Source organism: Jaculus jaculus, chromosome 11 (genome assembly GCF_020740685.1).
Source record: "Jaculus jaculus isolate mJacJac1 chromosome 11, mJacJac1.mat.Y.cur, whole genome shotgun sequence".
Lineage (NCBI taxonomy): Eukaryota > Metazoa > Chordata > Mammalia > Rodentia > Dipodidae > Jaculus > Jaculus jaculus.
Window position 1 is genome coordinate 90,060,026 of NC_059112.1, and position 22,588 is coordinate 90,082,613.

The window sequence follows — 22,588 nt, forward strand, 5'->3', positions numbered from 1 at the left end:
TGTGAAAATAAGCCCATATTCTTCATCATGTCCTCAATGCTGCCTGACTCTTTGGTTTAGGCTCCTTTTTCCTGAATATTTTATACTTTAGCTGTCCAGATTTCATTGTCTGCTCTTACTAGTTTTTTTATTTCTCTTGTGCGCGCACGCACGTGCCTGTGTGTGTGTGTGTGTGTGTGTGTGTGTGTGTGTGTGTTGTAGGGGGTGTATCGCCCTGTGACACCCCATAGTGTCACTTGTGGTTTGAGTGGAATAGCAATTGTCTTGCTCCATCTCTCTACCTCCCTCTCTTATTTGAGCCATAATTTCTTACTGATCCCAGAATGTACTATGTTTTCCAGAGCTCCAGCAATTCCTGGGTCTCTGTTCTCCTACAGTACTTGGGTTACAGTGTGCGTGGTCACACCCAACTGTTTAACATGAGTTCTGGAGATTCAAACTCAGGCTCCCTCAGGCCCTTCTGTTTGTGCAGGAAGTGCACCTAAACACTGTGCTATCGCCAACCCGGTCTTAATACTGTCTTATGATTGATGTAGAACTATTTGAGATTGCCTTTTCTGAATCATTTTCAAAGCTGGTGACCATGTGTCAGGTCTATAGTAATAGGTGGTGTCTCTTGTCTTCCACCTTTCTTTAGCATTTTTAATTAAGTGCTTTATAATGAATTCAGGGAAAGTAAAACTTTGAGAAACTAATTGTTCAGAAATATCTTTATTGATTTTTTTTCTACATGATTGTTGGCTAGAGATTGAATTCCTGGCCAAATTATTCCTAGCAGATTTTAATTGTAGCATGGTTTTTCACTTCTGCTAAAACATGTCTTTCTAGCTCACAGATGTTTTCCTTTTATTTCTTTCATATTCCTTGTTCCATTTTTCTTATATTTCAGAACTTTTGGAATAACAAATATATGCCTGCTGGACCATTTTACACATCAGAGCTTTTCCTTTTTTATTTTCATGTGTGTCTATAAGTGCCCTATAACATTTTTTTAAAATTTTCTTTAATTTGAACATTATTTTATATTTATTTATTTTTATTTTAAAATATTTTACTTATTTATTTGAGAGCGACAGAGACAGAGAGAAAGCTAGATAGAGGGAGAGAGAGAGAGAATGGGCGCGCCAGGGCTTCCAGCCTCTGCAAACGAACTCCAGACGCGCGCGTCCCCTTGTGCATCTGGCTAACATGGGACCTGGGGAACCGAGCCTCGAACCGGGGTCCTTAGGCTTCACAGGCGAGCGCTTAACCGCTAAGCCATCTCTCCAGCCCTATTTTATATTTATTTATTTGTAAGCAGAGAGAGATAGAAGAAAAAGAGCACCAGGGTCTCCAGCCGTTGCAAATTAACTCCAGATACATGCGCCAGTATCTGGCTTTATGTGAGTACCAGGGAATTGGCTTTGCAGGCAAACACCTTAGCCACTGAGCCATGTTTTCAGCCCCAGTTTGTTTTTTTTTTTTAAACTTACTTGTTTGAGAAAGAGATGGGGGGGGGGGGGCAGAGAGAGAAAGAGAGTGGGCATGCCAGGGCCTTCAGCCTGCAAACAAATTCCAGATGCATGCACCACTTTGTGCATCTGCTTATGTGGGTCCTGGGACTCAACCCTCCGTCCTTATGCTTTGTAGGCAAGTGCTTTAACCACTAAGCCATCTCTTCCAGCCAAGTTGTGTTCTGATATCTTTTTGTTGTTTTGAGGTATGATTTCACTCTAGTCCAAGCTGACCTGGAATTCACTATGTAATTTCAGGCTGTCCTCAAACTCACAGCGATCCTCCTGCGTCTGCCTGAATGCTGGAATTAAAGGCGTGTGCCACCATGCCTGGCTTCTGCATTTTTTTTTAATCACCAGAGATAGTGTGCTTAGTCTTACACAAAAAGAACAGTCACATTGGTATTTTGTAGAAACTATATCAAATGTGTAAGTCACATATGGAAGAATTAATGTCTGAATTTTTATCTTCCTATCTAAAAATAACTTAAAATGCACCATATAGTCTCAAGCTGGCCTTGAACTCACAATAATCCTCCTTCCTCTGCCTCCTGTGTGCTGGGATTAAAGATATATGCTACTATGCTCAGCTGTATTAACCTTTAAAGAATACTTATGGCATGGAAAGATGGCTTAGAGGTTAAGCGCTTGCCTGTGAAACTTAGCTAAGGAACCCGGTTCGAGGCTCGATTCCCCAGAACCCACGTTAGCCAGATGCACAAGGGGGCGCACACATCTGGAATTTGTTTGCAGGGACCAGCCCATTCTTTGTTTCTCTCTCTCTGCCTCTTCTTCTCTCTCTCTTGTCAATCTCAAATAAATAAATAAAAATGAACAAAAAATTTAAAAACTATTTGTTTGCAAACAGAAATAGAATAGAGACAGAGAGAATGAGTACACCAAGGCCTCCAGCTGCTTCACATGAACTCTAGATGCATGCACCATTTTGTGCATCTGGCTTTATGTGGGTACTGGAAATTGAACCTGGGTCAGTAGGCTTTATGGTCAAATGCCTTAACCACTGAACTATATCTCTAGCCCCTTGATGATGATGATGATGATGATGATGATGATGATGATTATTATTATTATTATTATTTTGGTTTTTCGAGGGAGGGTCTCATTCTAGCTCAGGCTAACCTGGAATTCACTATGTTATTTTAGGGTGGCCTTGAACTCATGGCAATCCTCCTACCTCTGCCTCCCAAGTCCTGTTTCTTTTTTTTTAATTAATTAGAAAGTTTGCTGTTTTGACAAATAATGTGTTCCCATTCCCTTCCTCCCTGCCCCCATTCCACTGAGGGCCCTCCTCAATGGGGTTACTGGCATTCACCGTGGAGTTATGAGTTATGAGAGCAGCAGTCAGTCACTGTGAGTGTGGGGGGGGTAATAATTCTGGATCTTCTTTCCCACGCTGTGGCTCTTACAGTCTTTCCACCCCCTTTTCCACAATATTCCCTGAGCCTTGGCGGGTACGTTATAAGTCTACTTTAATGTTGAGCTCTCAGCAACTTCTGAATTTCTGCTGTGATACATTTTGAGTGTCCTCAGTGTCTGATGCTGTCCCACTGGTGCAGGTTGTCAGGCTCTCCATGAGAGCAATATTCATGCAAAGAGAAAGAAAAAACATAAGAAAATGAAGATGAAGTGTTATTTACAAATTTCACTTTCCATATCTATTTATGTCTCTCCTTTCTGCCCATTTATATTTTCCCGTAAGTCTGCAAATCTGTGGTTAATACCAGGACATTATTTTAAATATCTTTTGAGTCTGTACCCTTTTGTATTTTTCATTATCAAAATAAGTGCATCTCTCATTCTTGACAGTGTGGGAGACATCTGGTGACTCCCTTCTTCAGGAAGCAAGCACCCTTGTACTGGAGTAGCTCCATAAATATCAGCAAAGCAGAGAGCACTGCAGAGACAAAGAGCAACATTTCAGAATTACAGAGAAACAGAAGAAAACTATAAGAACTCTAAATGTGTATTACTTAACAGAGGCACAGAATGCATGTAACAGCGAGAGCTAGGTTTAAAAGAAGTGGGTAATTCTTTATTTATAGTTAGAAATTCTAATGTTTTCTCAGCAGTTGATAGAATAAGTAGACATAAAAACAACATCCAAAAGTCTAAAGCAATCAGCTAGCTCAACCTAATTGTTATCTGCACAATACTACTATATCCAGTAGCAATCAGATGTGCAACCTTTTACATTATATTTGAAATAGCCATTGAAAAGAATACTAGCCAGGAGTGGTGGCACATGCCTTTAATCCTAGCACTTGAGAGACAGAGGTAGGAGGATCGCTGTGAGTTCAAGGTCACCCTGAGACTATAGAGTGAATTCCAGGTCAATTTGAGCTAGAGTGAGACCCTACTGCAAAAAACCAAAACAACAGCAAAAGAGAGCACTGTCCCACAGAGCCAGGGGAATCCAGAAGCTCATGGTCCAGTTAAACTGGTACACACAACAACAAAATATCCTAAGAGACCCTGTCTTTAAAAAGAAAGTAATCCAGGTGTGGTAGCTCACACTTTTAATCCCAGCACTTGGGAGGCTGAGGTAGGAGGATTGCTGTGAGTTCCTGAGCTAGGGAATGAGTTCCAGGTCAGCCTGGGCTAGAATGAGACTCTGCCTTAGGAAACAAAACAAATAAAAGAAAGAGAATAAGAAAGAAAGATGACAAAGGTAGAAAATGAAAGATAAAAAAGAAAGTGGAAGGAAAAGACAAGCACCCCAAGGTTGTGTTCTGACCTGCACATGTGTGTCATAGCATGCGCATTCATACACATACAAATTGAAAAGATTATCACAGTCCTACCCCTTGTCAACTCTGTATAAATATACAACCTTAAATCATGACCCCAAGCTGCGTGTGGTGGCACATGCTTTTAATCCCAGCACTTGGGAGGCAGAGGTAGGAGAATTGCCATGAATTCAAGGCCACCCTGAGACTACATGGTGAATTCCAGGTCAGCCTGGGCTAGAATGAGACCCTACCTCAAAAAAAAAAAAAAACCATGAACCCCAACTCTAATGTATTGCATAATAGGAAATGTATTTAGTCCATCTCCAGTAGTCCTTAGTAGTTCCATAATTGTTCACATGTCCCAATTCAATGTTTCTTCTGAGCCTCAAAGTATACTCCTTAGCTCGAGCCTGTCGACTCAAAGCTAAGTTAAGTCCAAGATGTAGTGGCACAGGATAAATGTTCCCATTTTCAAAGGAAGGAATGGGGGTACAGAAAGGAAGAATGGGACCAAAAAGCAAGACTGAAATCCATGAAGGCCAACGTTCATCCTGTAGCCACCTGTCCTAGATCTAATTGTCATCAGGATGTGCACTCCAGCAGGTTTGGGCATACCCACCCTTACAACCTTGCTAAGAGCAGCCCATTTGTGCTCTTTTTTGGGATGGATCTGCTTACTGCCTAAGTTATCCTTAGTAGTTTATTTCATATCCTGGGGTGTCAATTGTGGCTTTGGTTTCTTCCAAGATACACAGCCCCATCATATCTGCTTAGTGTGGTGGTTTGAATTAGGTGTCCCCCATAAACTCATGCGTTCTGAATGTCAGATGCCCAGCTGGTGGCAGTTTGGGAATGGAGCCTTTCTGAAAGAGGTGTGTTGATGGGGGTGGGCTTATGTGTTTTATAGCCAGCTTCCCCTCGCCAGTGTTTGGTACGCTCTCCTGATGTTATACATCTGTTGTTGGTCAGGAGGTGATGGTCAGCCTCTGCTCATGTCGTCATGGAACTTGCCTTGGAGTCTATAAGCCAAAATGAGCCCTTTCCTCCAAGCTGCTTCTGATGAAGTGTTTGTCCAGCAACAAAAAAGTAACTGTAGGGCCAGGCATGGTGGTGCATGCCTTTAATCCCAGCGCTCAGGAGGCAGAGGTAGGAGGATTGCTGTAAGTTCGAGGCCACCCTGAGAGTACATAGTGAATTCCATGTCAGCCTGGGCTAGAGCAAGACCCTACCTTGAGCGGGGGGGGGGGGGGGGGGGGGGGTTAGTAACTGCAACAGAAAATGGGTACCAGGAATGGGATTGTTGCTGCTAGAAACCTGACTGTGTGGTGTTTGGCCTTTTGGAACTGATTTGCATGCAGAATGTGGAAGGATTTGAAGCCTTGGTCTCTTAGATGCCTTGCAGTGCTGAAGGCAGAAGTTTATGGACTATTTTGATTAGAGTTGAAAGACCTGAATGTACTATGGATTTTGATTTGAGGGCAAGAAAGAACTTTGTTGGGACTGGCTTAGAAGCAGTTTTGTTTTTGTTTTTCAACTCTAGTTCAGGCTGACCTGGAATTTACTATTTAGTCTCAGGGTGGCCTCAAACTCATGGTGATCCTCCTACCTGTGCCTCCCAAGTGCTGGGATTAAAGATGTGCGTCATTACACCCAGCTAGAAGCAGTTTTTGTGAGAGGCTTGCTGCATTCTGCTTGTCTCTGTCCTGAGAACTTATACAGGGTTGCAATGCATTGAAATGAACTAGTGTGAGCAGATGGATGTGGGACCGAAAGAAATGGAAACATTGAGTTGAAATTGTTGCCATTCAGCTGCAACTGTTTGAGAGATTACAACCACTGAGATTGAGATAGCAGGAAGAATGCAGACCATTTTAAAAGTAAGGAATCTGAGTGCTGGAGGAATGTCCTGTTCTTCAAAGTCAACTTTATCCCCTCCCCCCCCTTGACAAATTTAATAGTCCAGCTGGTATTATGGTATATAACAAATGCAGGAGAGGGTTATTGGACTTCAGCAGGGGTTTGGGTTTTGGAAATGACCATGGGCTATGTGAGGCAGGGTTGTTGCAATCCTTGCATGAGGCACAATGGAGCCCTGAGGGTGAGCTGGGGAGACCCCAGCCAGGAATATGGAAAAAAGCTGCCAGTTTGGGATGGAGATTTCCCCTGGCTGTGAGCAGCCCACCTGCAGGGGTAGAATTGGACCCCAAGACTTTGAGCTGAGACTATGGAATTTGGTGCTTTCCTGGATTGTTTTAAATCTTGTATTGGTTCAGTCTTTCGTTGCTATGCACAGTGGCATCTTTTGCAGTGTGACTGTGTGTTCTGTGCCCTTACGTTTCTCTTGGTTTTACAGGTCTTCCTTTGAAGACTCAGTGAAAGTCTCATGGGCCTGTAACTGTCAGTGCTGTATTCTCAGAGCACCTTTCAGCTGTGTTTACACTTTCATGCACTTGATACTGGGGATGGATGTGGTCTGGCTGATTCTCGAGATGTGGTCAGCTGTCCGTGTGCAACACATTTGGCTTCTGTTTAGTGTATTGATCTCAGAAGGCATTCTTTCCTTTATTCCTAACTTATTTGTGCTCATTTTCTGGATAAGCTATAGTATTTTAGCCTATCATATCCTCCTTTGTACTCCTAATTGTTATCATCAACCTGGTTAAAAGCAGCTAGCAAGACCCATTTAACAGCCTGAATGCTAGGCTGCTTTGAAATTTCCTCCACCTTATATTAGTGTGTTACTTTAAGTTCAGCCTTTCTCAAAGTCTTGGGTCATAGACAAAAGTTCTTTACTAGCATGTAACCTTAGTGACCTTTATTCTGGTACTCAGTAGAATACTTATTTCCATCCAAAACTTTCTGAGTAGTCTTCTCTGTCCTTTCAGCATTCTGGTCTTCTGAGTGCCCAACAGAACTATCCATTAAGTTCTGTTACAGCATTCTTGGGCTTTTCCAAAGTTCTCCCACAAAGCGCTGCCAAACATTTCTGAAACATATGGTCAAGTAATCACAGTAAGGACTATACTTTTGGTACCATCATAAGTCTGCTGCTTGTCAACTTAGCAAACAAATACATCTCTGTAATACTTACTCTCCAAATAAAAACATAACAAAGCTGGAGTGGTGGCACACCCCTTTAATCCCAGCACTTGGGAGGCAGAGGTAGGAGGATCGCCATGAGTTCAAGGCCACTCTCAGACTACACAGTGAATTTCAGATCAGCCTAGGCTAGAGTGAGGCCCTACCTCAAAAAAATAAAATAAAATAACCAAAGTCATAGTTATAGCTGACATCTCTCCTGTGTACAATCAAAATGCAGTCATTCTTTCCTCTCCCATGGGTAACGCACTTTGTTGAGGGATGCTTATTTTTTTTCTGATATCTCATGTTTTATGTTTTATTTATGTATTGTTTGTTTGTTTTTTTAGATATGGAACACAGCACGAATTTGCTTGTCATCCTTGCGCTAATCTTCCTATATCATTCCAATTTTAGTATATATGCTGCTGAAGCGAGCACTTGTTTGGTTTTTTGGAGGTAGGTTCCCTCTAAAGCCCAGGCTGAGCTAGAATTCACTCTGTAGCTTCAGGGTGGCCTTGAACTCATGGCACTCCTTCTGTCTTGGCCTCCTAAGTGCTGGGATTAAAGGCATGTGCCACCTTGCCCAGTGATGATTTATACATTTTAAAGTGTATTTAACAACACTGAAGCAGTTATATTAATGTTATGGTACATGATAAAAGAACAAGGACATAATCTGCCTTGTGTGGATGTGTGTATGTATATGTGTATCTATATGCCCATACTCTTGAATTTCTGTTGCACATAGTTCCATTCCTTCACCTCCCACACAAATGCCTGACCAACAAGTCCAGAGTGATTGCTGTCTCGCTTAGTCTTGTCAAGCATGTCATCAGTCTAGTGAAGCCTTGGACAGGAAAGGTAGTAAAGACCCTCGATTGGGCAGTTCTCTCTTGAGAAGCCCACTCTACTCTGAGCATGCACTGCTGGACTCTTACAGGTCTCTCCTTTCCCTTAATACATGCTTAAATCTTTATGGAAACCTTTTCTCAGAAAAGTCCAAATCTGCTTCACAAAAAAAAAAAAAAAAAAAAATTCTGAAAACTGCACTATAACTGGTCTCAACTATGTTCTCCAACATCCAAAGCAGCTGGCTGAAAGAATAGAGCCCTAGAAAATGCAGTCACCCATTCTCTCTCTCCCTCTATCTGTCTTTCTCTCTGTGTCTGTTGCTTTCAAATAAATAAATAAATAAAAATTGGAAAAAAATATTTAAAAAAGGGCTGGAGAGATGGCTTAGCGGTTAAGCGCTTGCCTGTGAAGCCTAAGGACCCCGGTTCGAGGCTCGGTTCCCCAGGTCCCACGTTAGCCAGATGCACAAGGGGGCGCACGTGTCTGGAGTTCGTTTGCAGAGGCTGGAAGCCCTGGCGCGCCCATTCTCTCTCTCCCTCTATCTGTCTTTCTCTCTGTGTCTGTTGCTCTCAAATAAATAAATAAATAAATAAATAAATAAATAAATAATTGAAAATGCAGTCACCATGCTAGCTAGATGCAATAGCTTACACAGCTGGAACAAGATTCTCCAGAAGGCTATATATGTTCTGAATCAGGGTCCTTTTAAAGGGTAAGAATCCTTCTAAAAAATATTAACACATCTGTACATCTTGTAACCTAATATTTTGCTTCTCAAGTATCAAGAGGGATAAAAGTATACGGCCACTAACAATATTGCCATAGGAATGCATATTCACAACAAATGCTGTGAATATAGTCCCTGGATGCAACTGGAGAATGGATGAACAAGTCTTGTGTAGTCTACAAATACTATTGAGTGATTCAAAAAAGCGACTGTTAGGCATAGTGGCACACGCCTTTAATCCCAGCACTTGGGGAGGCAGAGGTAGGAGGATCACCGTGAATTCCAGGCCGCCCTAAAAGTACATAGTGAATTCCAGGTCAGCCTGCACTAGAGTGAAACCCTACCTTGGAAAGGGGGGGGGCAGCTACTGATGACTCAAGACCACGAATGTGATCCCAATACCACAGAAATTAAAATGTGAAAGAACATCAAAAACATTATGTTAAGCAAAAGAAACCAGACACAAAAGTCTATGACTCAACATTAAGTTAAGAATCAGCAAAACTATAATTACAGAAACCAAAATGTGTCTGGAGACACAGAGAAGTTAATTGGAAAAGAGCATGAGGAGGTGCTCTTGACTAATAGAAACGTGTATCCTTGCGTCCTGTTGCTGTGGTTGCACCAATCTGAAAGACTGTCAGAAGACAGCAAACTTAACAGGCTAAGATATGAGCAGTTGATATGTGGAAATATAACCTGGCTAGGACAATATCCTGAAAGAAGTCGGTTGTCCCTAAGTTGTTAGTGATCAGAGGGTTCTCAGTGAGAACACCAGCAAGTTTGCTTTGATCTTTGCTTTTGAGTGTAGCAGAGCATTTCTGCAGTTCATCTGAAGCAAGCCAAGTTTAATGAGGCTGGGAAGGGACTTTGGAGAAGTCCTTTGCTGAACATAAAGGATGAGCATGACTGACATAGCAGCAGTTGGGAATAGAGAAAGAAAGATGGAGTCTGTTTACAAAGACAGAACTAAAGGGAAAAGGGTGACCCAGTAAAATTAGAGCAGGGTGTGAGAAGAGAGGAAGGGCAGAGTGTGAAGTGGCTGATGAGGCTTTGGATCAGAGCTGTGCTCTGTAAATGCCTCAGTTGAGTAATGGTGTAATTAGATACATGTTTTAGGTAGCCAGCTCTAGTGGCACTCTGGGAAATGAACCAGGGAGGAGAATGAATCCTGTGTCCTTTGAGGGCTTTTTGCCTTATAGTCATCTTGCCCATTGAGCACGTGATGCCCTTGTTGGCCCGTTAGAAATTACTCATCTCTCTCTTTCTCTTTCTTATACACACACGGGAACACACACACACACACACACACACACACACACACACACACACACGTGCATGCTTTCTCCTGTAGTTTCCACATTTTGTTCTGTAGTCTGTAAGATGAGAAAAACTGGGTCTCTGGCTATACAATATTGTCCAGCTTTGTTTTCCATCACCCTCCCTTTCCTTCAAATGGCAGTGTCTTGTTGAGAGCATTTGCTTAAAGAATGCTGTTGAATTAGAGACGGGCCAATTAGTGCTTCATAGAACAAAGCTTAAAGGCCAAATAGAGGTAGGAAGCATTAAAAACTAGTGATGGGGGGCAGCTGGAGAGATGGCTTAGCAGTTAAGGTGCTTGCCTATGAAACCTAAGGATCCAGGTTCGAATCCCCAGTAACCACATAAGCCAGCTGCGCAAGGTGGTACATGTGTCTGGAATGTGTTGTTTGTAGTGGCTAGAGACCCTGGCATGTCCATTTTCTTCCCCCTCCCTCGCTTTCTCTCTATCTTAAATAAATAAATATTAAGAAAAAAAACAGTGATGGAAATGGGGATGCTGCTCAATGGTAGAGTACTCCCCTAGGTAGGCATGCATGAAGCTCTGGGCTCATTCTCCAACACAAAACTAGGGATTTGAGGGTGACTTCATGGGAAGTAAGCAAAGAGCTGAAAATGCTTAAGATTGTATGTTAGAAATGAGAGTGGTGAAGTCAAAAGAACACCTACATTGAGTAAGAAGGCAAAACAAAAATATGAATCCATTACACATATCAGAGTATTTTGGCTTTTGCTGAGGAAATTGGGAGGGAACCTTAGCTTTTATTTTCATTTATAACAGTATTTCCTTACTTCAGTAACTTTTCTTGAAAAATATTTTTATTGGGAGCCCAACCAACAAGATGGTGCCTTCCATGGTACTGCACCCCTTGTGACTGCTGGCCCCCACGCGGGTCACAAGCGGTGCGGCTCTTCTGCACAATCAAAGTTCTACATGCCAGAGCCATCGAATGCCAAACCTAAGTGGTTGAAAGTTGTGCTGACCTTGGACACCTCAGCCACCCTGTGGTTCATTCTCATCAATCAATATAATGAAGATGTTTTAAGAGTAGAAGAGAAGAAAGGGACTTGAGTCAACAGTGGAAATACTTAATGTTGTGGGTGTGTTCCATAAAACGCTCACAGCAGTTCCTCTGGAGTCTCTAGTCTGAGTTGGGAATATGAGAGAAAGGTTATGTATGGATGTATATCAACTCAGCATTCCTGTTTTGCATCATTAAATGAAAGAAACTTAAAAATATTTATCTATTTATCTATTTGAGAAAGAGAGAGGAGGAGAGAATGGGTGTGCCAGGGTCTTTAGTCACTGCAAACGAACTCTGGATGCATGCGCCATTTTGTGCACCTGGCTTACGTGGGTCCTGGGGAATCAAATCCTACATTTTATCTTAAAAACACTTTCATGGGCTGGAGAGATGGCGTAGTGGTTAAGCGCTTCCCTGTGAAGCCTAAGGACCCGGGTTCAAGGCTCAATTCCCCAGGACCCACGTTTGCCAGATGCACAAGGGGGCGCATGCGTCTGGAGTTCGTTTGCAGTGGCTGGAAGCCCTGGCGTACCCATTCTCTCTCTCCTCTCCCTGTCTGCCTCTTTCTCTCTCTGTCACTATCAAATAAATAAATAAAAATAAACAAAAAAAATATTAAAAAAACTTTCATAAATTAAAAATGTTACTGGGGTTGGAGAGATGGCTTAATGGTTAAGGTGCTTGCCTGCAAAGCCAAAAGACCCAGACTCAATTCCCTAGGACCCACATAAGCCAAATGGATAAGGTGGCGCATGCATCCAGTGTTTGCAGTGGCGGGAGACCTTGGCACACCCATTATTGTTCTCTCTCTCTCTCTCTCTCTCTCTCTCTCTCTCTCTCTCGTAAACAAATAAATAGAATTTTGTTTGGATACTCTGGAATTGAACCCAGAATGTACCATATGTGGAACACTCACTGTACCTCAAAGCTACATTATCAACTGCACTCCCAGTGTGTGTGGGGGGGGGGAGCTTTTTTGACCAGCTGTTAGAAGTTCTCTGCATATTGCAATTACTTTGTAATAAATATTCAAATAAGGAGGAAAGACAGACTCTTGTCTTGGGAAAGGGACATCCTGACAGGACAGAACAAAAGAGCAATACTGAAAATAGTTGGACTAAAGGTCATTTTGCTGTCACCACACACCAGATATGCAGAGTAGTAAAAACAGACAGATGGACAGTTCTGCTAGTTTCAGAGTGTGCGAATGGAGAAACATTCTGTTCCTTTTATTCAGAAAAGGAACTTCTAGGCCAAAGTACTGATTTCAATAATGAGATTCATATTCTGACCAAACAAACTTTACTTTTTATCTCCTGGTGATAATGACTCATGCTCTTCTCAGAATTTTGCTTTTGTGGAAACTAAAGTACAGTCTTAAGTACGGAAATGTCATGTGGATTTTAGTGTTAATATTACGTGTAGATAGGTGATTTGGGATATTGTAAAGCCAGTTACAACAAAGGAGCTGAGCACATTTCAGTTGGCTGGTTCTAGGAGAGACTTGAACCAAAAATGAATAAATTAATTACTATACTTGGTAGAATTATACATTAAAAACGGGATCTATAATTTTATTTTTAAAAAGTCTTCATCATTGTGAGAGGTCAGAGGTAAATTTCTTTTTGTTGTTGCTTTGTTTTGTGCGCTATACTGGGGATCAAATCCAGTCATGAGCCTTGGCGGCACATGCTCTGTTATCATTGGGTTTTTTGTTTGTTTTATTTTGTTTTCTAAGATAGGGTCTCTCAGTTAGCCCAAGCTGACCTGGAATTCATGTAGTCTCAGGCTGGCCTTGAATTCCTACCTCTGTCTCCCAAATGCTAGGATTAAAGGCTTCCCCTACCATATCTTGGCTTGTCATTGTTGTTTTTAAGTCAAGCCCCAGAAGGCAGATTCTAACTTTCATTATTGTTAGTGGAAATAATGTTGTTGTTTTTCTGTACCTGTTTCCTATGTGCCTCAAAACTGGCAGGAAATTATGCAAATGATAATCACATAGCCCATAAAGCAACTATCAAATGATAGAGATCATTAGTATGAACTGATAAAGGTGAAAGCTTGTCTGGTCTTTTGGTTTTTCGAGGTAGGGTCTCACTCAGTATAGCCCAGGCTGATCTGGAATTCACTATGGAGTCTCAGGGTGGCAATCCTCCTACCTTGTGCTGGTATTAAAGGCATGTACCACCACGCCCAGCTTCCTGTTCGGGTCTTTAATCTTGTTATTAAAGCAGAATCATGTTCTCTTTCTGGCTGTCACTGATGCACTTGCAGAGTTCTCATCCCATCGAGATACCTGTCATAAAGGCTCTGCTGAGGTCCCTCCCCACCTCTCTGCATGCCAGCGGCTGACCCCTACCTCTTCACTTGAAGCTTTGCCTTCCTTGCATTTCCAGAGGTTCCTCTTTAGCCACCGCCTAATGAAGGCCTAACTTTACCCTGCAGAGTTCCTCTTTGCAAACTTTCTTACATCTCTTTCTGTGCCTTATTTTAATATGTCAAGCTCGTGGCATAATAGCAGTGATCTCTGCTAAATAACCTGTTGACAGATTTCATACGAAAGAACTCCAACTTGCTGAATTCTGAATCATGTTTACGTACATTCTTTGGCCAGTCAAGGATGCATAAAGCATCTTGTGAGTAAAAAAGAAAATATTCATTGGGTGTGGTGGCACACGCCTTTACAGCACTCAGGAGGCAGAGATAGGAGGATAGCTGAGAGGTTGATGCCACCCTGAGACTACATAGTGAATTCCAGGTCAGCCTGAGCTAGAGTGAGATCCTACCTTGAAAAACCAAAATAAATAAATAAATGAGTTTAAAAAAATACATATACATACATACATACATATATATATATATGAATGACTCATGATACTTATACAGTGACACCCATTTTTAGTTCATAATTTTCATTCTGTTAAGGTGAAGTGTCTATAATTTCTAAGATATTTGGTACATTGTACTTATTTTCTTTTATAATTTTATTTATTTGAGAGAGAGAGTGGCAGATAGAGCACCCCAGGGCCTCTAGCCACTGCAAATGAACTCCAGATGCATGTGCCACCTTGTGCATCTGGCTTTATGTGGGTACTGGGGAATTGAACCTGGGTCCTTTGGCTTTGCAGGCTCAAGTGCCTTAACTGCTAAATAAGGATTGTAAATAAGTGTAAATAAGCAGTAAATGTGTGAAAGGGTAAAGTTCTTCAGTTCATCTCTCTCCCAAGCTTGCATATACTCTGGAGTGCCTTGCTCACAGTGCATTGTCTACAAAGATGGATTGTAAAAGCTGTCCTTATGAGACTTCACATTGGTGTTGCTATCATTCATAGAACTCATCATCACATCTTGGCTACATGGTGCTTGTGCTAAAGTCAAACTTCCTTTCTCCAGTTGCGCTTCTGGGAGCTCTTTGCTACATTGCTTGCCAGCTACCTCCATTCCCTGAAGGTTAGCTTTAATGAAATGCCTTTTTACCAAAGATCAAATAGTGAAGGAGGATAAATTACTATTCATGTTAGTCATTGATTGCTTGTACTGGAGTTTTTACTCATTACTGGTGTAGTAATCTGCTGTTATTACCAGGAAACAGGGCAGATGGCAACAATTAAGTCAAGATATGATACTATTCAATATCTTTGCTTGCTTGTTTGTTTCATTTTGTCTTTCGAGGTAGGGTCTCATTCTAGCTCAAGCTGACCTGGAATTAACTATGTAGTCTCAGGGTGGCCTAACTCATGGTGATCCTTCTACTTCTACCTCTACCTCCCTGAGTGCTGAGTGCTGGGATTAAAGGCATGCACCACCACACCTGGCTCTCAATATCTTTTTTTTTTCTAAATTTTTTTTTTTGTTGTTATTTTTATTTATTTACTTGAGAGCGACAGAGAACGAGGCAGATAGAAAGAGAGAGAAAGGGGCTGGAGAGATGGCTTAGCTGTTAAGCACTTGCCTGTGAAGCCTAAGGACCCCGGTTTGAGGCTCGATTCCCCAGGACCCACGTTAGCCAGATGCACAAGGAGGCACATGCATCTGGAGTTTCGTTTGCAGTGGCTGGAGGCCCTGGCGTGCCCGTTCTCTATCTATCTGCCTCTTTCTCTCTCTGTCACTCTCCAATAAATAAATAAACAAAAAAAATAAAAAAAAAAAAAGAAAGAGAGAGAGAGAATGGGCACATGCCAGGGCCTCCAGCCACCGCAAACGAACTACAGATGCATGTGCCCCCTTGTGCTTCTGGCTAACATGGGTCCTGGGGAATCGATCCTCAAACCGGGGTCCTTAGGTTTCACAGACAAGTGCTTAACCGCTAAGCCATCTCTCCAGCCCTCAATATCTTTTTAATTGTGTTTTTGTTCTGTTTTATTTTGTGTTTCAAGACAGGATCTTACTTGCTGCCCAGGTTTTTTTCAAACTTGTGATCCTCCTGCCTCAGTCTCCAAAGGGCTGGAATGTACCAACATATCTTAACAAAAAAGTAGTTCTTGGGCTGGAGAGATGGCTTAGCGGTTAAGCGCTTGCCTGTGAAGCCTAAGCACCCCGGTTCGAGGCTCGGTTCCCCAGGTCCCACGTTAGCCAGATGCACAAGGGGGCGCACACATCTGGAGTTCGTTTGCAGAGGCTGGAAGCCCTGGCGCGCCCATTCTCTCTCTCTCCCTCTATCTGTCTTTCTCCCTATGTCTGTCGCTCTCAAATAAATAAATAAAAAATGAACAACAACAACAAAAAAAAAATGAAAAAAAAAAGTAGTTCTTAAAATCCAGTTAAAAAAAAAATCCAGTTTCAAAATCAGGTATGGTGGTACACACCTTTAATCCCAGCTCTAGGGAGGCAGAGCTAGGAGAAGCCTCATGAGTTCAAGGCCACCCCAAGACTACAAGGCGAATTCTGTCTGGGCTAGAGAGAGACACACAACCCCCCCCCATAAAAAGACTAAAATCCAGTTTCAATTATAAGTTATGCTTTCCATCTGTTGTTATTATAGGTAAACATGGGAAATATTACTATACAGATAATATAATAATTAATATTTATTGGAATATAATTTGAAGAAAAACATTTTATTGACAGCTTCCATATATGTAGACAATATACCATGATCATAATCCCTTTCCACCAGCCTCCCTTTTTCTCTTCCTGAATTCCTCCTGCCGTTGACTCCCTTCTTCTTCCTTGCTGGTCTCTCTGCTACTTGCTACTGCTTTTCCTTCTGTTTGCAGGTGTGGCAGCATCAGTCACTGTGAGCTTGTGGATACTGCAGTTACTTTGTGTCTGCGAGACACTACTGCAAAGCACTCCTCCCCTTCCTTTAGCTCTTATGTTCCTTCTGCACCCTCTTTTACAATAGTCCCTGAGCCTTGGAGGATGTGATAGAGATGTCTCACTGAGGGCTGAACACTCCACTGTCTCTTTTCAGCATTTTGGTGAGTTTTGGTCACCACCACCTGAAAAAAGAAGCTTTTAGTCTCTGCAGCCATGACACAAGCCCATAGAACACTCTTACAAGTAGCTCTTTTATGAGATTTTCGTTATCAAGTAAAAACTGGGGAATAAAATTATGACTAATAAATTTGGCATATGGAATGGAGAGGCAGAATACATAATAAGGTATTGGCATAAAAAGCTTTTAGGAAACTCTGTGTGTATATCTTTTTGTAAGAAAGTAGTATATCAGTAGATAGGGCTGAAGAGAAAGGGATTCTTTGATATTATAGTAATAGCTTCTAAAAAAGGAAATTAGTTCCACTTAGTCTGGGATTGTGATCTGGAGTGAAAGTGAGGGAAGATAAAACTGGACAGAAACACTGACATGATAAACAAGGATATTCTGTATGTGGAGCCAGATTTTTTTCCCAGTGTCTAATCTAATCTTGGTTGCATATAAAATCCTTTATAGTCTAAAATGTGCCTCTTTTAAAGTTTATTTTGCTTGTGTGCTTGTATGTGTGTGTGTGAAGTGCTGTGGTGCCTCATGTTCTTGCCTGCCCAGGGTGGGAGTGCAGGGACACTCACCGTGGTGGTCAGGGTGCAGCATCTGATTCCCGCTCCATCACTCTTCTCTGCTGCTTGTTTTGAGCCAGTTACGCAGTTTGCAGGGCTCTGACGATTCTCAGGCCTGCGCTTCCAGAGGAGCTGGGGTTGTAAGCAGGCATGGCCATGCTGAGCTACTTTATGTGGGATCTGAAGACAAAAACTCCGGTGGTCTCAGGCCCCTTAGGTCCTCATGCTTGTGTGCAAGAAGCACTTGACTGCTGAGCCATCTCTAGCCCTGAAACATGTCTCATGACACTGAACTATACAGTGTAAACCACCAAGAACTCTGCTTTGGGATGAGTAAAGCGAACTGCAAAGTCTCTTCTGTTTGTTTATTTGCTTTGGTTTGCTTTAGTTGTTTTGTTTTCATTTGTGTGGTTTGGCTTGGCTTGCTGGTGGGTTTTTTTTGGGGGGGGGTTAAATTCATTAGGTGGTGGTTTCTGTTACAAAACTCACTTGGCCTCTCCCTGTATAAAATTGCCATACATACTCAATTTTGAAGCTAATCATTTTATTTTATTACCTTTCCAGCATGTTGTTTTCCTGCTGCAAACAGTGAGTAGAGTCACTTCATACCACTCCTTAGTCTGGCAGTATGGACAGTATCACCACTGTGATCACAGAGCACAGATGGGACCTTGTCCTTCACGTCTGAAAAATAGTCGTTGTCCTTGCAACAGCCAGCTTGGACAATATTCTACAAATAGTTAATTTTCCCATTATTTGTGTCTGGGAGTATGGAGACCGCAATTTAGGCATCATCAATGCAGTGCTATGATACTTGGCCTCAGGAAATAGAGGTCTCTCTGTTGGAATCAGTAGTCCATGGTGGAGGTTTCTGACAACTCCTGATTCTCCTCAGTTCATTTTGGCCTTCCAACAGATAGTACATATAAATTTGTTATGTTTAGAATGCTGAGTTAGTAAAAAAGGAAAACAGTCTCAAACAGAGAGACCTTTTTAATGAAGCTTGCCTGGATGCTAATGCCTGACTATGTTGTACCCCCTAGTACCTTCAAAATTACTAGCTTTATCTTTATTGGACAACACTAGGCTGAAAATCTATGAATACAAATTTACATGCACAAAAGACAGGGCCCACGAGGCATGGTGGCACATGCCTTTGATCCCAAGACTCAAGAGGCAGAGGTATAAGAGGATGACCATGAGTTCCAAGCCAGCCTAGGACTACAGAATGAGTTTCAGGTCAGCTTGGGGTAGAGTGAGACCCTATTTTGGGGGAAAATAAAAAAGACAGGGCCCTAGGTTCTACTGAGAAACCTGTAGGTCACCCAGATTTCCCTTTGCTTATGATGGCAGTATAAGGTTGATCAGAGAGGCAGGCATATTTTCATGTACGTAGATGCTAGTGAGGAACTGCAGAAACAGTACTGGACTGTGAGCTCCAATCCTGACTAAGTCATGTCCTTATCCCATAACAGAAGAAAATTGGACATCATTGTAAATGAAGTCAGTCTCTAGAGGAAATGAACCCTGCTGATTGAGGAAATCTTCAAAACTATAGGCTTCCCTGTGGGGTCATTAGAGTTGGGGAATGACCTACCTGTGTCCTCTACTAAAGTGGAAACACTGGTTGGACACCCCTGCTTTGGATAGGACTAGGTTAATATAAATTGTCTATTTTGCTACTAAGTAATAATAATTTAAGAGCATGTGTATGTTGAACTATTTTTAGGTTCCTGGATTATTCATTTGTCCTAAATGTTCAGGATTTCAAAGTTGAAGTCACAGGTAGACTCTTGATGACTGGTTAGCTATTTCTCTTGCTTTGGATAGAGGCAGGCCCTTCTAATCCTGCCTGCCATTTTGCCAGTGTGTGCCATTGTGCAGACGGCTGGTTCATAAGTTGACCAAAGACTTTCAGCAAAATACTCTACTAGAACACCAAATGCAAAATATTCATGTCATTTTTCATTTGACATTAGTCATTCTTTTGTTTCTAGATTTTTAAATCATCACTTAGCAGTTGCTGTCATTTTGACCTGAAACTGTAAGTGGGGTTTCTGGCGTTCCCTGACATACTCTTGACTTCTGAGTGCTATTTTATGTGAAACTGTGGTGCTCTGCCTTGACTCTCCTGGGAAGATGAAAAAAGAAGTATTGACTAGGAATCTCTTGATCACTGTGAAATCATGTGCATATTATTATAAAGTATTATTCTCTCTTGTATTTCCCTTACAATTCTGTCCTATAATCCCATTTCTGTAGCTTCTCCTGGATTACTATGGAGGGTTGTTTGTTTGGATACTAGGCGTTGAACCTAGGGCCTCACACTTGATAAATGAACAATTGACTACTGAGCTATGTCCCCAACTCTGGATTAGTATTTAGTCTCTTTGAGTTTAAACTTTACAAAACTTGTTTCTCCTAGTACACATTAACATTTCATTTTGTTGTTATTGTTATTTTATTTTGCTTTTAGTGGGATTGAATCCAGAACCTCAGGAATGCTATGCAAGCATTCTACCACTGAGCTATACCCTTATATCTCAAAAAATTAAAAATCTTAAAGACTAAGAAAATTACTGTCTCAGGTTTTAAGATTTGGTATGATTTATGTAACTATATAAAAGTTTTAAGTGCATGATTTATTTAATAATTTAATATCAAGTATTTATCAGGGCTGGGGAGATAGTCAGCCAGTAAAGTGCTTGCCTCACAATCATGAGGACCTGAGTTCTATTACTAGAACCCACAGAAAATACCAGGCACAAAACCGGGCGTGGTGGTGCACGCCTTTAATTCCAGCATTCGGGAGGCAGAGATAGGAGGATTGCTGTGAGTTCGAGGCCACCCTGAGACTCCATAGTGAATTCCAGGTCAGCCTGGGCTAGAGTGAGACCCTACCATAAAAAAAAAAAAAAAGAAAGAAAGAAAATGCCAGGCATGGTAGCATATGTTGGAGAGATAGGGACTGGAGCATACCTGAGGCTTGCAGGCCAGCCAACCTGACCTAATTGGTGAGCTCCAGGTCAGTGAGAAACCCTCTCTCAAAGAAGGTAGGCCATATTCTTTAGGAAGTCGCTGAGGTCCTCTGGCTTCTGCATGCACAACACATACACTCTCTCTCTCTTCATGGCATTTTCTTCTGCTATTCACATTAGATATATTTTTAACCCACCTGCTAATAGAACATTTTACTTGGGGTTGGTGTCCCACATCTGTAATCTTAGCACTTTGAAGGTAGAGGCAGAGGATCAGGGTTTCTAGGCGGTCCTTGGCTACAAAGTGAGTTTGTGGCTAGTCTGAGCTACCTGAGACCCTATTTCAAAAAGGCAAAAAAGGGTTAGAGAGATGGCTTAGCAATTAAGATGCTTGCCTGAAAAACCAAAAGCCAAAGGACCCATATTCGAATCCTCAGGACCCATTAAGCCAGATGCACAAGGTGATGCATGTGTCTGAAGTTGTTTTGCAGTGGTTGGTGTGCCCATTCTCTCTCTTCCTCCCTCCCTCTCTCTCCAAATAAATAAAGTTTTCTTTTTAAAGACAACACCCCCCATTTTGTAGACATTACTCACCTAGGTCTTAATTGTCACATTATTTTAAAAAATTCAGTAGCACAGAGGCTTCCTGAGCCCATTCATGGATCTCATCAGGAAACCTTTGTGTTATGCTACAGTATATCTCTGAAATGTGCTTTCATAAAGTCTTTCTTGGTGCTGAGAGTATGGATTTGACGGTGAAAGTAAGCTGCAGCCCTTACCACATAGATTGAGAGGTGTTTTTTTTTTTTAACTACTTCCAAGAGAACTTGATTTTCTACATAAAAATCCAAAGATCTTTCTGTCTCATTAAAAGCATGGGTTAAATCTTTTTTCTCACTGTCAACTTGCAAAGGTCAGTGAAGGACAGCTCTTCGAAAGAAGTGGATAATAAGCATCCTTCCAAAGCCAGTGTGTATCACAGCTGTCCCTTTGGAAGTGCTCCAGCACCAGCTCAGTTACTCTTAAGAGGAAGGGAATGCTAGAGGCCCACACCAGGGCTCAGAAACCCGCACAGAAGGACACTTGCTTCCCAGGCATGTCCACTCAGTGACGTGTGTTTAGAATAGACCCAGTGGGTCTCTTGCTCTTAAGTTCTTTTACAAGGTTCCACCACCACTTTCCTGTATTACTGCTGCTGCCTCTTCCTTCAAGCTCTCTCTTGTTCAGTTTCCTCTGGAATCACTTCAACAACTGAGTTTTCTACTTTCTTAGTTTTCTATGTGCTAAGATTATTGTGCCCCCCCCCCCTTCTGGAATGGAAAAGTCCATAGTCTAGTGGGAAGTCTGATATGGATATAAATTGTTATTATTATTATTTTTGGTTTTTCGAGGTAGGGTCTCACTCTAGCCCAGGCTGACCTGGAATTCACTATGGAGTTCCAGGGTGGCCTTGAACTCATGGCGATCCTCCTACCTCTGCTTCCCGAGTGCTGGGATTAAAGGTGTGTGCCACCATGCCCGACTGATACAAATTATTTTGATGAGATTATTTTGTCAAGCCATAGTAGAAACACGTAAAAAAGGCCGTGGTAGCATCAAGAAAACAAGTGACTGGACTGGAGAAATGACTTAGGAGTTAAGGTGCTTGCCTGTGAAGCCTAAGGTACCCAGGTTCAGTTCTCTTCAGAACCCACATAAGCCAGATACACATGGTGGGGTATAAGTCTGGAGTTTGTTCACAGTGGCTAGAAACCCTGGAGCATTTGTTCTCTCTCTCTAATAAATAAATTAAAAAAAACTAAAAATCAAAAAACCAATAAAAGAAAAAAATGAATGATTAACTCAAAAAATATTTACAATAATCCCCAAATAGGGTAATCACATCATTGAATTATTAACTGAGGGGAGATTTTGTTCTTTTATCTTAAGTCTGGCTAAAGTCTCATTTAGTAATTTAAAAAACCAAGAAAGTTAGCTGGATATGGTGGTGCATGCCTTTAATCTCAGCACCGAGGGAGGCAGAGGTAGGAGAGTCACTGTGAGTTTGAGGCCAGCCTGGAACTACAGAGTGAGTTCCTTGTTAGCCTGGGCTAAAGTGGTACCCTATCTTGAAAAAACAAAAAAAAATCAAGAAAGCCTACTATTATTTTCTAGTTAGTAAGCAGAAGAGCTATAAAACTAAAAAAGTTTTCTTGTTGGTCTGAGAATAGGGTGTAAATATTTTGTCAGTATTTATCTAAATATACAGAAAAATCAGAAATAAGTATTAAAAAAAAAAGCTGTTGGTCACTCAACAAACAGGAAACTTCTCCGTGAAACATGGAGGTTGGCAACATTCCAGCTGCTCATTTTTAGCAGGTCATGA

The 22,588-nt window shown here is 41.7% G+C and overlaps 1 protein-coding gene and 1 pseudogene across 2 annotated transcripts in view; one reads left to right on the forward strand and one right to left on the reverse strand.

Annotated features, from left to right (window-relative positions):
• Positions 1 to 22,588, forward strand: part of Pik3ca (phosphatidylinositol-4,5-bisphosphate 3-kinase catalytic subunit alpha) — a 97,466-nt gene that overhangs the window by 23,149 nt on the left and 51,729 nt on the right. The gene's annotated exons all lie outside the window — the stretch shown is intronic.
• On the reverse strand, positions 7,668 to 7,762 carry LOC123453437 (annotated as a pseudogene).